This window comes from Nycticebus coucang, chromosome 11 (assembly GCF_027406575.1).
Source record: "Nycticebus coucang isolate mNycCou1 chromosome 11, mNycCou1.pri, whole genome shotgun sequence".
Lineage (NCBI taxonomy): Eukaryota > Metazoa > Chordata > Mammalia > Primates > Lorisidae > Nycticebus > Nycticebus coucang.
In genome coordinates, this window is record NC_069790.1 from 56,200,643 (window position 1) to 56,215,968 (window position 15,326).

The following is a 15,326-nucleotide window of genomic DNA, read 5'->3' on the forward strand; positions in this document are numbered from 1 at the left end:
TTTTAAGTACAATCAAAAGTTTGCAATCCACGTTTACAGACTCCACCACATACCTACAGATGCTGATTTCACTTTTTCTAGTACAATGTTCTCATCTAGAGCACCTCCAAAGCAACACCAGGGCAATTTAAGACCAAAACAAAGAGAAAAAAGTTCTTGAATGGCTCTAAGTTTCACTCTAAGTTCAGTTATCTCAAATATTAGGAAGTTTCCTGACAGTGGATATTATGAATGATGGCGTGGCGTGGAATGTAGACTATCACGGGAATAAATGCATAGGAATGTGACGATCAGAAAGCAAATACACCGTGACACCTCTTTTCACAGCCCTGATTTGTTTATTCTTTCTTGCCTCTAACTTACTACAAGCTCAAAACGCAACACAATGCATGCTTGCTGGTCTCCTTTAGCCCACAGCTGGATTTGATATCAATATGCCAGCAATCTAATACTTCAAGATATGCTGAGCAGCAGACAATGCAGTTGTAGAGATTTCTCATTTTGTTTCTGTTTTGTTTTGATATTAGACTGAGCCACATCACCCTCACGCACAATCAGCTGAGGAATCACACACTTTCACTAAATCTCTCCAAACTCAGCTCCTGGCCCAGCACGCATGCATGGTCCATGCAGACAAACAAGAAAGGCTTCAGAGTGTGGTGCCTGGTTTTTTCTTTTTTTTTTTTCTTTTTTTTCTTTATAAAGCATCGACAATCTCCTTTTCCCGACATTTTTTTAAAGTCATAAACACCCTCCCCTCACCCCCCCACCCCCATTCCCTCCCCCGCCCATTAGAGCCCGGGAGGGCGGGGGCGGGGGCGCTGGGGCCGCCGGGGGATTCAAAACCTGCCCTCACAAAAGACAAACATAAATAACACCAACTTGAGAGGCAGCCGATTCCCAAGCCCGGTTCGGGACGCAATCCCTCGGCCCTGGGGCAGGGCTGGGAGAGCAGGTGACGCCAAGCGTTATGGTAGGAGGTCGCAGTCTAGCTTTGTGCCAAGAAGCACCTAAGTCCTAACACATTGGCTGCGGCTCCCGGAGGCTGCCAGGCGGATCCCAGTGTGGCACCGGGAGAGAGGAGCTCCCTGGCCACATTTCAAAAAAAAAAGAGAGCGAGAGGAAAAAAATTACAGGGTAATGATAATAAATCCCTTTGTTTTTCCTCCCAATGTGCCAGGAAACAATAGATCCCACTGATAATGCCTCCGATCTTCAACCTAGCGCTCCTCCACCACGAGCCGCCCCCACCCCCAGCCTGCAACTCAGCCTTTGTACATGCCGATTTCTCTGCTCATCTGCACCCTCCCCAACTCGCCGCCCTGCGCACAGCCTCCCCCTTACCCGAGCGGGAGCGCCGCGGACGGGGAGGGTCGAGCCGCCGCGGCTCCCACCCCCTCCTCCAGGCGCCCCCCGCCCGCCAGCCCGCCCGCCCCGCGGTGGCCGCCGCGGCTCGGCTCCGCGCCGGCCCGCCGGCCGCCCGCTCTTCACGGCGCCGCGCCGAGGGCGGCTGCGGCGGCCGCTTCCACTCGCGCTCCGGCCCCCACGCGCGCCCTGCCCGCGCCGGGAGGCCCTGGGAGGCGCGCCGCGCTCCCCAACGCCATTGCGGGCGGGCGGCGGCCCGGGCAGCTACGCGCTCTCACACTCCGGCCGGCCTGGGGCGAGGGGTGCGGGCCGGGGAGGGGGCTTGGCCCACGTGCGGCCACCGCGCCGGGCCGTTTGGCAGGCCGAGGAAGCCGGGGTGTAATGGAGGGCGGCCGCGGGGGTGAGGAAGGCCAGGGGTAACAGGTGCCTCACCTCGGCTGATGGGATTAACTCTAGGGCCGCAGAGAGAGAGGGAGCCCGGCAGCAAAATCCCAGGAGAGGGAGAGAGAGGGAGCCTCTGGCGGCCAAGAAAGGGCGAAAAGCACCGGCCCGAAGCGAGGCCGCCCCACCCCCTCGATCGTGGGCGAGGGGCCTCTCCGGCCTGGGGCAAGGCCGCCTCCCTGTTCGGGTGGGTGTTGGTTCGGGAACTGGGTTCTGGTCCAGCAGAGGACCTCAAGCAGTCTGCAGTTAACACCGTGCCCCCAAGGCATCCAAACTCCTGGCCACTCTTACGGCCTTGAAATCCAAGATTTAGGCCCAAGTCTGGTGTGGACTCCACCTAAGCAAAGTAGGCTTGGCCCTTATGATTCACCTTGACCTCAAGTTCCTACTGCCAAGAGGAAAGGAATGAGGAAGTCTTCTGACTTCGCTATCTAAGAAGGGTGTTTCAGACCCCTGCCCTTTTATAAGCGCTCAGCACTCCCTCTTCCACCCCAAAATACAGGAAATACAGTTACAGCGTTTACTGCAAAATATAAAACTGATCTTGACTGTCAATGCAGACCTTTTAAATCAATTCTCCCCAAAAGCCAATGAAGTGGAAACTCTTAAAGAGTAATTTTTTAAGAAAGTAAAACATAACTCTCACAGGAATATAAAATGAACAGGGGTCAAAATTTTTACTTGACTAATTAGGTTGGGAACCAGCAAGACACTGCAACCCCTTCAAATGAGAAGGTAAAGAAAAGACACGTACAGGAAATCAGGAAACAAGCTTTAGGGTGAAACCTTTAGAATTACCTGTTTTACAGGGTGGGAACCAATTGTCTCCCGAAAGTACAAAATAAGTCTGCATATCTATAGATAAGAATCATTTACATTCCCATAAACTTCTACAGCTTACCGAGTAGTAAAATAAACCAGGGAAAGGCAGTGAAAGGTGCAAACTTCTGTAGAATCTTAACACTCCAGAGTCCTGGAGATAATATCCAGCATTCCATTGAAAGGACAACCTTTTGCTCATTTGAAAGTGTTTCACAAGTTCCCCAAAAAAACTATTATTGTCCCAATTTCACTGATTGGAAACCCGAGTTTAGGTGTTGTTAACTTACTCGCAACTTTATTAGTTAATAAATTATTATGGCTGAGTATGAACCCAAGCATGTTTGTACACAGAATCTATATACTCTGGGAGCAAAATCGTTCAATTTCGAAAGTATTTTGTAGCTATTCAAATTCCATCTTTTTTTTTTTAATTTTAAAGAGTGAAGTATTTTTTTTTCTTCAAGCATCACCAAATTCTGGGTCCTTTCCCAAGAAATTGGCATTCTCTGTCTACGACGTGGATGTCACTTCTGTAAGCATAAACAGATGTAGCAGGCAATGTGAGGGGGCTGGGGTTCCAGTCTCCACTTCTGGAAGGACATTTGTGCTGTCTGGGATAATCTAGTGGAAAAGTTCCTGTCATTTATTTGCAGTATGGAAACCAGGTTTTTCAGGAGAATAAACTAAATAAATGTGGAATCTAATCACTGAGTTCTGTCTGTAAAAGAGGGGGCAGAGTTGGCAATAGAATCAGTCTTACACTTCTTTGCAAAAAGATGATTCATGCAGAAGAGCAGCCTAAAGAATTTGATTGGTTCGGGTTTTATTTTTTGAAAATGTGAAATTTCTGGAAAAATTCATACTGAAAGAATGACGGAGTTCTAAAAATACAATGCTGAGAATTTGAGATTCCTGGTTTGCCCAGTTCTACCACTCATCTGAATGTTTGAAGGATCTACCTGAATTGTTGCTAATGCAATGCATGTGACCATTTAACTTGATATTAATTAATATTAAATACAATTTAAAATTCAGGACCTTAGTCACACAGCCACAGTGAAAAGCTAGATAGCGCCATGTCGCTAATGTTTACCCTTTTGGACAATATAGACGCAGAACATTTACATCACAGAAACTGCTATAGAACAGTGCTGTTCTAGACCACATTTGTACTTATATGAAATAGGAGAATTATACCTATATTGATTTTATAAGTGTTAACTTAGTTTATTAGACCACTAATAACCATAAATTTTATATGTTCCAAACGGGAAGGGTTAAGGGCTATTTGGGAGCATGAAAAGTGAACTTTGGTATTGACATGCAAAGTATCCAAAATGTATTTGAAGTAGGGTGTTCTCAATTTCCATACATGGTTTCTCAACCTTTCATAAATCATGTACAATATTGAGGGCTGTTACGTTCATTCACTTTACAACCAAAATTATGAGTAATAACAGACCACAAAATTGGTGGGTAAACAAAACTTGAAAATGTGTTCTTCATCGTTCTAGGGGTTTTCTTGATATATTTTCTAAGTTATAATGGATATCGTAAGCAACTGTTCAAGAATTAAATTATTTTCTAGTGCAACTGTGAAATTAAGCTTAACTCAGCCTGCATCAAGACACCTTAATTTATAGCAACACATCTTAATTTTATAGCAGGAAGGCACTTGGCTGGGTGTATGTTAACAGAAGTTTATAAAGGGAGAGAAAAGAATAGAACAATCTTAAAAGTCTCTAGACTAACTTCTTCTGGAAGAAGGCAAAGGTCAATAGAAGATCAGCTCCTGTAGATAATTTTACATATAATTTTAGTGTAAAAGGATATTTTATTCATACCACTGTTTCCTTACCAATACAGAAAGAAAAATGTTTTCATAGTGTTGAAGCAGCTTGTGTACCAAAAGTTTAGTTATAAATGTTTATTTCATATTTGTAAATATCACAGAGTTATTTGTTGATTTCAGTCTTGAATGTTGATATTCAGTTTTCTTAAAGGTCCAGCTTTTAAAGTAACTATCTCTAAGGGTAAAAATCTAAGTATATCATAGTGCCTCACATGTTTGTACACCATTGAATTTCTAAATTGGATGAATAATGAACAAGTATCCTCTTTAAAAGTTTGAAAAATTTGGGTGGCACCTGTGGCTCAGTGGTTAGGGCACTAGCCCCATATACTGAGGGTGGTGGGTTCAAACCCGGCCCCGGCCAAACTTCAACAAAAAAATAGCTGGGTATTGTGGTGGGTGCCTGTAGTCCCAGCTACTCGGGAGGCTGAGGCAGAGGAATCACCTAAGCCCAGGAGTTGGAGGTTGCTGTGAGCTGTGTTACACCATGGCACTCTACCAAGGGTGATAAAGTGAGACTCTGTCTCTACAAAAAAAAAAAAAAAAAAAAAATTTAACTTAAAAAATTAAAGAAAAAATATGGACACCATGCTGGTATGTGCCTATGCAAAAAGACAATATGCTCTTTGTTTTCCATGTTTCTCAAAAAGTTTTTAAAATATTTTTTATTTTCTGTAGAGACAGGATCTCACTATGTTGCCCAGACTGATCTCAAAGAAATCAGGCTTTAAGAAATCCTCCCACTTGGCCTTCCAAAGTGTAACAATTACAGATGGGAACCACTGCATCAGGTCTTATTCTTCATACTGAATTTTGAAAGAAGAAAATAATAATCTGAAATATAATCTAATATTTAGTTTATGAATACAGAAACAAGTGGACTGTTAAAAGCAAGTAAATACCTAGCTGTGTCCTCAAAGGAAATTAAATTTATATTTTACACTACTGAGAATAGAAATAAACATATTAATGCGAGATGAAATTGAATTGATATGAACTAAAATTTTAAAAGAGGCTTAAATAGGATAGGTTCAAAAATAAAAACAAGACACTGTCTCTGCCAGGAATGTAAATTTGACCTGGTGTAGCTTTAAAGGGAAGGAAATTAAATTCTGTGGACTTTTAAACATTGTACTTTGTTCTGGAATCTAACAATGTGGTCTGACATTATATCTTGACTAATTTTCTTATGGGGCTGGTTGTGGGCCTATACCTATAATACTAGCACTTTGGGAGGCTGAGGTAGGGAGATCCCTTGAGAACATTAGTTTGAGACTAGCCTGAACAGAACAGCAAGATTCCTTCTCTACACACACACAAAAAAAAAAAAAAAAAATTAGCCAGGCGTGATGGCATACATCTTATAGTTGTAGCTACTCAAGAGGCTGAGGCGGGGGATTGATCGAGTCCAGGAATTGGATTGCTTATAATAAATTATATGCATGTGAGTACAGTGTTCTATAATATAATTTATTGAAAGCATACATATTTTACAAATTCATAAGTTGAACTCTTCTCAAGACCCTCAGAAATTAAGCAAGGGCAGCAACATACCAGATGATAGGCTACCTCATGCTTACCCAAAGGAGAATTGGACGAAAGCCAAAGGAGGCATTTAGATGCATAAATAAATAGCCATGTGATGTAGTTTTATTTTCTGAAAAGCAAGTGCACCTTCAAATATCTAACACTAAGATTAAAATCAGCACTGAAATAATCTTGGATAAGTGCTGACCCAGAAACTTACGTATTTAGAAGAAGGCTCTGTTTCCAAAATATTTGAACATCATCATCACCTCATTTAAACTGCTCTGATCTCTTCTGTGGGGTATTCAAATCATAAGGTTCTTGCATACTACAATGACTTTTATTTCACTTTAAATGAAATTGTTTACAATTATGGAAGATCTGACTTCTCTGCAAGATTCTAACCATATGTTTGGGTATGTAAAATCTAAGAAATAAAAGGACCAAATAATTCAGAACTGAGCAAAGGAGCAATAAAAATAACACAATGTATTTCTAAGAGATTACTATATTGTAGACTCACAAGATTTGTAGAAATTAAATATGCAATTGATTTTGAATAGTTCTTGGTAGGATTTAGACCTTTAATAAAAAGTAAAAAAGGAAACTGACTTGAATATTAGTTTCCAAAAATCCAATTATGGAGCGTGTAGAATTTATTTTAAAAGTGTTAATAAAACCCAATTATGTTCTTCGTTCATAGAAAGTTTAAATGTCTGGACTTTAATCCCTGTCATAGTACTAGATACCAAAGATAAATGTTACTTATCTTAGTGTTTGGAAAGAATGCTTGGAAAGTGATCTAAGGAAACAAATTATATTGCAAAATTTGGACAATCCTTCTTTTTGTTTAGAAGTATTATATTCACTAGATGTAAACTTTGAGGGAAATCAGAATCACCTAGAGAGTTTTGGATTCCTAGGTCTTGTGCCAATCCTTCTGAATAAGAATCTTGTGGGCAGGGTGGCGCCTGTGGCTCAGTGAGTAGGGTGTCGGCCCCATATACTGAGGGTGGCGGGTTTAAACTCGGCCCCAGCCAAACTGCAACAAAAAATAGCCGGCACTGTGGTGGGCGCCTGTGGATCCAGCTACTCCGAAGGCTGAGGCAAGAGAATTGCCTAAGCCTAGGAGTTGTAGGTTGCTGTGAGCTGTGATGCTACAGCACTCTACCATGGGCAACATAGTAAGACTCTGTCTCAAAAAAAAAAGAATCTCTTGGGTAGGATCTAGTAAACTCCAGAATATCCAAAAGGTGATTGGATTGTAGAGCTGGACTCAGCATGGATGTTTGGGAACCACTAAAAAGATGGTGTAACTGCTGCTAAAGCCTAATAAGTTGTTAGTGTCCAGTATACACCTAAAGTTTTCACACTTGAATTACTATTTGGTGGACTTGTATAGTAGAGTTGTCATATATGAATAAACTTACGGGACCACAAATAGCATATATCAGAACCTATCCTAGACAGATCTTCCTTGCTGTGGTTTTGGTTAAGGAGGACTACTCCTGGCTTTTGGTTAAGATAATAGTGACAGCCATTGCTTTTACTGTTACTGTCCTGATAGGCTTTCTACATAGGTACAAGTAGACTAGAAAAACTTATAAATATGGTACTTTCATTTGCAAGAACTGAAAAGTCTTCATGAGTCCCTCTGATTGAATGTTTCCTCTGACTTCAAGACTATCCAGAAAAACTTCAGTCTCATAGAATTTATTTAAACTTGTGAGTACTATAGTATGTTAGTAATAGCTACCTCTATTAATTTCAGAAAATTTTAGGCTGAAAGTTACTTCAGTTACATCAGTACAAAAACTTTTGCATGCCCTTAATATGTTGAAGTAGAAAAAGAAATATTGAAAGCAAAAATGGACTCTTCTCCGGTGCAGGAGGAAAGGCAAGTGAATCTCCTCACCCGACAGAAATTACAAGTGCATACACAGGAATTATTTTGCATTGTTGTCAGCTATCTATAATTTGGGGATCTGTAAAATAACTCAGTGACAATGAAAGACTAGAATCACACACCTGGATGGGTATAATCTAAACAATGTGTACTTTACAATTGAAGTATAATACAACGTTCTTCTTACAATATCAGACAACAGGACCTCTATAAAGTTTTTATTTCTAAACACTTACATTAACAATCTTTGGGCAGTGCACAAAAATTTTCATAGTAGTATTATTTATAACAAATAAAGAAGGAACAATGTCCATCAAATGATGAATGAATAAAATATAGCATATCCATACAACAGGATATATTTGGTGATTAAAATAAGTACTAATATGTACACAACATAGTTTATTAAGTTTGAACATTATATTGAGCAAAAGAAGTCATCATCACAAATGATCACAGATTGCATGACTCCATGTATATAAAATGTCCAGAATAGGCAAATCTATAGAGACAGAAAATAGATTAATGGTTGCTTAAGGCTGGGGCTAAGGGGTTGAAGCTGGAGACAGCTAATCAGTATGGAGTTTCTTTTAGGGGATAAAAAAATGTTTTAAAATTAGATCATGGTAGTGATTGCACAACCCTGTGAATATGCTAAAATGCATTTAATTTTGTATGGTGTGTAAATTACATCACCATAAAGCTGTAAAAAAAAAATCTTTGGACTAATCAGTATTGAAGACCATAGCCCATAACCAGTTGCTTTGATCTAATACCATGTCCATATTTTAAATCAACTTTATTAACACTGTTGTCTGGGTGGTGCCTGTGGCTCAGTGAGTAGGGCGCCGGCCCCATATACCGAGGGTGGCAGGTTCAAACCTGGCCCCGGCCAAACTGCCACAAGAAAATAATCAGGTATTGTGGCAGGAGCCTGTAGTCCCAGCTACTCCGGAGGTGGAGGCAAAATAATCACCTAAACCCAAGAGCTGGAGGTTGCTGTGAGCTGTGATGGCACTGCATTCTACCGAGGAACACAAAGTGAGACTCTGTCTCTAAAAAAAACAAAAAACAAAAACAAAAAAACACTGTTGTCCCACTGTCCTCCCAAGTAGCTGGGACTATCATTTAATGCTTCCCTTAAGGAACTAGAGACATGAGTTAGGACTAATTTACATTATGGCTTAAGAACTACAGAGCTACTCAGGAGGCCGAGGCAAGGGAATCGCCTAAGCCCAAGAGCTGGAGGCTGCTGTGAGCTGTGATGCCACAGCACTCCACCGAGGGTGACAAAGTGACACTTGGTCTCTAAAAAAAAAAAAAGAAGAAGAAGAAGAATTACTGAACTAAAATTAAGTGAAATGATTCAGATTATTATATGAGAATATGCATACAGTAAGGAAACAGAATCAGATATGAAAGATATGTTTCATCTCTGTACTAAAACAGAGGATCAATAATTTCATCCTCAATTGGGGTTCACAGAATCTCTGTGACTGGAACTGAGTTAACTAAACCTTGCTGAAAACCCTTTTTTGGAATGCAGTGATTTTAAATTAATATATAAATAAATATTCATCTGATTTGACATATCCAAAAAGTTAGAAGGAAATATGTGAGGTATCATGGATAAATAACCTCTGTAAATACCTGCTTTTATTTGCTTGTTGTTTTTGTTATTTTTTCAGATGTTTCATAGTCAGTTAACATTTTTTCTACACATAAATATGTGTGTGTGTGTATATATATACATATATATTTATATGCCAGGCAATGTGAATGATTTTTAAACAAATTTGTCCAAAATTTGCATCCAAATGAGTCTTATGGCAAAGCAATTTCCTGAGTCTACTCAGTAATGAATATCATCATACTTCATGATGGAACTGGACATTTATAAACAATCTAAAGTCATTTGTAGTCAAATATGACAAGAGAAATGAAAATAGACAGTTCGCTTTTATAAAGTAGCTTGATGACTGAATCAGAGGCTGAGTCATAATAAAAGAAGAATTCCAAAGAATGGTTTTTAGCATTATTTGAAAAGGCATATTCATTTTAATGCATAAGTTATATGTTCATTTTATTGCATTTTAGTCATACTTTATTATCAGAGCTACAGCTTATCAATATTTTACCATTATACAAAAATATTTTACAGACAAAAAAATCATTATTTATGATGCAGATATACAGCACAGTTTCATTATACAACATATATAATGTATGCTGCACAGCTTCACTATATAATGAGAAGCTATTCCTGACACACTAGATAATGTCTGACATAAAGCATTGTCTCAAAGCCAATTTTCATTGTTGAAAGTGTGACACTCTTAAGAAAGAAGAACAAAGCTGGAGTCTTTGCATTCTTTACTTTCAAAATGTACTATCAAGCCACAGTAATCAAAACAATATGGCATGGGCAAAAAATACAGACATACAGACCATAAAGAACCCTGAAATAAACCTACATGTATATGCTCAAATGATTTTTTTTTTTTTTTGAGACAGAGTCTCATTTTGTCATCCTTGGTAGAGTGTTATGCATCAAGGTCACTGCAACCTCAATCTCTTGGGCTCAAAAGATTCTCTTGCCTCAGCCTCCCAAGTAGCTGGGACTATAGGTACCTGCCACAGCACCTGGCTATTTTTAGAGATGAGGTCTAGTTCTGGCTCAAGCTGGTCCAAACTCTTGAGTTTAAGCAGTCCACCTGCCTCAGGCTCCCAGAGTGCTAGAATATTTTTTTTTGGTCACCCTGGGTAGAGTGCTGTGATGTCAAGCAGTTCTTTTGCCTCAGCCTCCCAAGTAGTTGGGACTACAGGTGCCCACCACAATGCCCGGCTATTTTTAGAGATGAGGTCTTGCTCTGGCTCAGGCTGATCTCGAACCTGTGAGCTCAGGCAATCTACTCACCTTGGCTTCCCAGAGTGCTAGGATTACAGGCATGAGCCACTGGACCGAGCCTTGCTCAGATGATTTTTTTTTTTTTTTAATCTTTAACAAAGGTGGCAAGGCTGCAAAATGAGAAAAGGATAGTCTCTTCAGGAAATGTTGCCGAAAAAACTGCATATCCACACGCAAAAGAATGAAGTTGAACCTGTACCTCATACTATATACAAAAATTAACTCAGAGTTGATTAACTACCTAAACATAAGACTTTAAACTATAAAACTCCTAGAAGAAAACAGAGAAAACCTGTTTTCAGGCATTGGGTTTAGTGATGATTTCTTGGGCAAAACACGAAAAGTATGGGCAACAAAAACACAAATAGGCAAGCGATACTATGTCAAACTTAAAAACTTCCGTGTAGCAAAAGAAAAATCAAGAGAGTGAAAAGCCAAGCAAACTAGGCAGGGGAGGAAATTCTTGAAACTATATATCTGATATGGAGTTATTATCCAAAATACAAAAAGAACAGCAACTCAACAACAAAAAAAATCAAACAATCCAATTAAAAAATGGGCAAAGGATTTGAATAGGCATTTTTTCAAAGAAGATCTACAAATGGCCAACAAGCATATGACAAGACATTCATACCTGTTAGGATGGCTGTTATTTAAAAAAAAACACACACATAGAAAAAGAATATAACAAGTGTTGGTAAGGATGTGCAGAAATTGGAACCTGTGTGCATTGCTGGTATGAATATAGAATGCTGCAGTTGCTATGGAAACCAGTATGCCAGTTCCTCAAAAAAAAAAAAAAATTAAACCTGGAATTCCACTATGATCCACCAATTCTACTTTTGAGTATATATTTTGAAGAATTGAAAGCAAGGTCTCAAAGTGATTTTTGTATACTCATGCTCATAGCAGTATTATTTACAATAGCCGAAATGCAGATACAACCTAAAATGCCTACAAACAAACGAATGGACAAAGAAAATGTGGTATGTACATATGATAGAATATTACTCAGCCTAATAAAAAGGAAATCCTGTCTTATGATACAGTATGGATGAACTTCAAGGACATGCTATGTGAAATATGTGACATAAACCAGTTACAAAAAGACAATATTGCATGATTCCACTTATATGAGATTTCTAAAATAGTTGAACTCAAAACAGAAAGTAGAATGGTGATTGCCATAGAGTAGGGGAGTGGCTTTGTTGGGGGAAGGAGTTTGTTTAATGGATATAGAATGTTCATTTTATAAGACAAAAACGTGCTAAAGTTCTATTGCACAATAATGTACCTACAGTTAACATGCTTTTCAAAAGGTTAAGATGATAAATTTTATGTTATATGTTTTTGACCACAATTCTTTAAAAAAAAAAACAAAAACTGATTTTATCATTGCAAGGAGAGCATATATAGCAAAGAGAACCAATTTTACATGTATGATAATTCCTGAAGAATCATCAAAATCGAAGTTAAATGGCAGGTGAAGGTAACTTGTACATATAGGTACTTCACTAGGTTTCAAATTTCTAGCTTCACAAATGCCCCAGAAAGTAGAAAAATGGCTTCCTTATTTGGCAGGCACTTTATTACTTAGTTGTGTTTTAAAATTCTACAACACAGATGAACATAAGTGAAAAAGTTGACTTGCTAAAAGCAAGCTACTTAGAGATGCAAGCCGTTTGAGACCAGTCTTAATTCTGATCTGTACCAAAGGCTTTTTAAAATGTAGATTTTATTATTATGCAGGTTTGGATATTTGAATAATTTCACTAGGCTCCAGGGTGTAGAGGCGGTCTCTACTAGTCAGATACCTGGCCCTGGGGTGATTAGGGCAGGGGAGGAGTCCCCAAGGATGTGAGCTTCCAAAAGAACGTGCTTTAGCTCTGGATGGGTTGGTTTGCATTTGAAAGTCTCCCCAGGCACATTTACTAGCTCTAGGAGTTGGTTAGCTCTGGGAGGCGTGGTCCTTCCAGGGCCAGGAAAGCCTCAGATGGGAAAGCATCAAAAATACAGAAAATAAAAAGGCAAAAAGGTAGTACAAAAGAAGAAATGAATTTTAAGCAATTTTATCAATTTTCTAAGAAGTTTGTTTTTTTTCTCCTTCCAGGGCTTATAAGAATTGGGCAATAAGCAATTTATGACATTGTCTTTGGTAGGAATCTAGAATAAACATGTCCTGTTTTGCCAAAAAAAAAGAAAGAAAGAAAGAAAAGGCAAATTGATTGATATGCTCTGACAATCAATTAATTGTCAAAATAGAAAGATTTCTTTTTCTTTAGGGCTGCCAAGGAGGCACATGCTTGAATAAAAGTCCACTTCACTTCGAACAGAGATGGTTATTTGCCTACAAAGGCATTTTTGTAGGCAAAGCCAAGGTTTTCTTCCAAAGTAATTTTGAATCTTCTTAGTACTTAGATAAATGAATAAAGGAGACCTCAGTGTCCTACTCCAGAGAGAAATAGAATTTTGCCATAGTTATTTTTGCCTGGGGAATATTCAAAGAAAATGATACATGAAATAATTTATCAAAGCTCCTATAAAATATATGATTTTTAAAATACAATATTCTAGTAACTCCTCCAAGATGAACTACACAAAATCTATCCCTAAGTATATTGACCTGATCTCCTACAGAGGGTCATTAGATACAAGTTTATCAAATGTTTGCAAATATCTGCCTCAAATGGTAATTTATATCTTATACTGGTTGCTCTTAAGCCATTCTTTCTGGGAACAATTTAATAATACAATCCTAGTATGTCAAAGTAATATCCAGTTCATTGACAATAAAAATATTTCATGAGAGTCTAGGTGCAGTGGCTCACGCCTATAATCCCAGCACTCTGGGGGGCTGAGGCAGGTGGATTGCCTGAGCTCACAGATCCAGATGAGCCTGAGCAACAGTGAGACCTCATCTCTAAAAAAAAAAAATAACCAGGCGTTGGTGGCAGACGCCTGTGGTCCCAGCAACTTGGAAGTCTGTATCAAGAGAATGGCTTCAGCCCAGGAGTTTGAGGTTGCTGTGAGTTGTGATGCCACAGTGCTCTACGGACAGTGAGACTCTGTCTCAAAAAAAATGTCATCAGGACATCACAGTAGAGGAATTCCTACGAGGGAGGGCCCCAATCATCCTGAATAGCCGGGTGTTGTGGTGGGCACTGGTAGTCCCGGCTACTTGGGAGGCTAAGGCAAGAAAATTGCTTAAGGTTACTGTGAGCTGTGACGCCACAACCCTCTACTGAGGGTGACATAGAGAGACTCTGTCTCAATAAAAGAAAGAAAGGAAGGAAGGAAGGAAGGAAAGAAATGAATTTGACTCAGAACTGGAACCAGTTCTCTCCAGTAAACCTAGATACCTTTATTGTACCGGGAACAGTCAAGGTTTGGGTTCAAGCCTACTGGAAAAAACCTACATGTGGATGGGTCACAAGTAGTCAAGGCATGCTGTAATTTCTGGTCAGGACACAGAAATGGTTTGGGGTGGGGGGAGGTGAGCCTGGCATGGTGGCTCATACCTGTAATCTAAGGGACTTGGAAGGCTGAAGCCTCAGATGAGGAGTTCAAGATCAGCCTGGGAAACATAGCAGAACTCCAGTCTCTAAAAATATTAGCCAGATGTGATGGTTCCAGCTTATAATTCCAGCTACTCAAGATGGCTGAGTCCATAGTATCCTGAGCCCAAGAATTAGAGGTTTCAGGGAACTATGATTGGGCCACTGCACTCTAGCCTAGGTGAAACACCTTGTCTCTCCAAAAGAAAAGAAAGAAAGACAGGGGAGATCCCTTTGGAGGCTGCCTTTTAATAGAGGGTTAGGTAATGTTCATGTTTTATTATATTGAATTATTTTTAAGGAAAATTACCACATAGCCATTATACCAGGAATGAAAAATAAGGAATAATGAGTTATTTCATCGATTGTAGAAAATATATTTTGTAATTCAGTGAAAAACTGTGCATCATCTATAGCACACCCATCTGGGCCAAGTAATTCTGTTCATTGTCCTTGAGCTATTTTGCACTTCTTTGTAAACTGCAGATAACTGATACATGTATAAACTCTGTTGTCCAATAGAGTTTTGATTGACTCTTCTAACTCCTGTGGGCAAACCTGTTTTGCTTCCCTTTGTGACTCATTTCTTTATTCAATATAAATTTGTGCTTTTAATTTTTCCTTTGAACCAACTTTATCATCTGTCTGATGATTCCCTCATTGATTAACCAGTAAAATAAAATCTTTAACACATGTCTATTTTTACATCTGTATGAGTCATTATTTCACTTTCTTCTGAAAATTATCTTTTGGCACAGTTAAAATAATTACAATATATTAGCTAGCTAGCAAAATCTTTCCTCCAGATTATTTTTAAAGGTCATACATAAATTGAGATGATTCCTGAGCTGTGACATTAATGAAAACTATGCTTTGGGGAAGAAGCTATTCATTCCTCTTAACTCACGTCTTGTGAGTGGCCTCTGATCTGCCTGTGTGTTAAGACTCGCC

At 39.3% G+C, this 15,326-nt stretch overlaps 1 protein-coding gene across 11 annotated transcripts in view; it reads right to left on the reverse strand.

Moving 5' to 3' along the window:
* PPP1R9A (protein phosphatase 1 regulatory subunit 9A) overlaps positions 1–1,865 on the reverse strand; it is a 320,283-nt gene extending 318,418 nt beyond the window's left edge. For 6 of the 11 annotated variants that reach the window (XM_053553451.1, XM_053553456.1, XM_053553449.1 and 3 more), the window contains exon 1: positions 883–1,078. The gene's annotated coding sequence lies outside the window, so the exon portion shown is untranslated. Of the gene's footprint in view, positions 1–882; positions 1,079–1,344; positions 1,404–1,797 lie in introns of those variants that run through there. The other 5 variants (XM_053553455.1, XM_053553454.1, XM_053553450.1 and 2 more) reach the window with 2 other exon arrangements.
* Between the last annotated feature and the right edge of the window lie 13,461 nt (positions 1,866–15,326).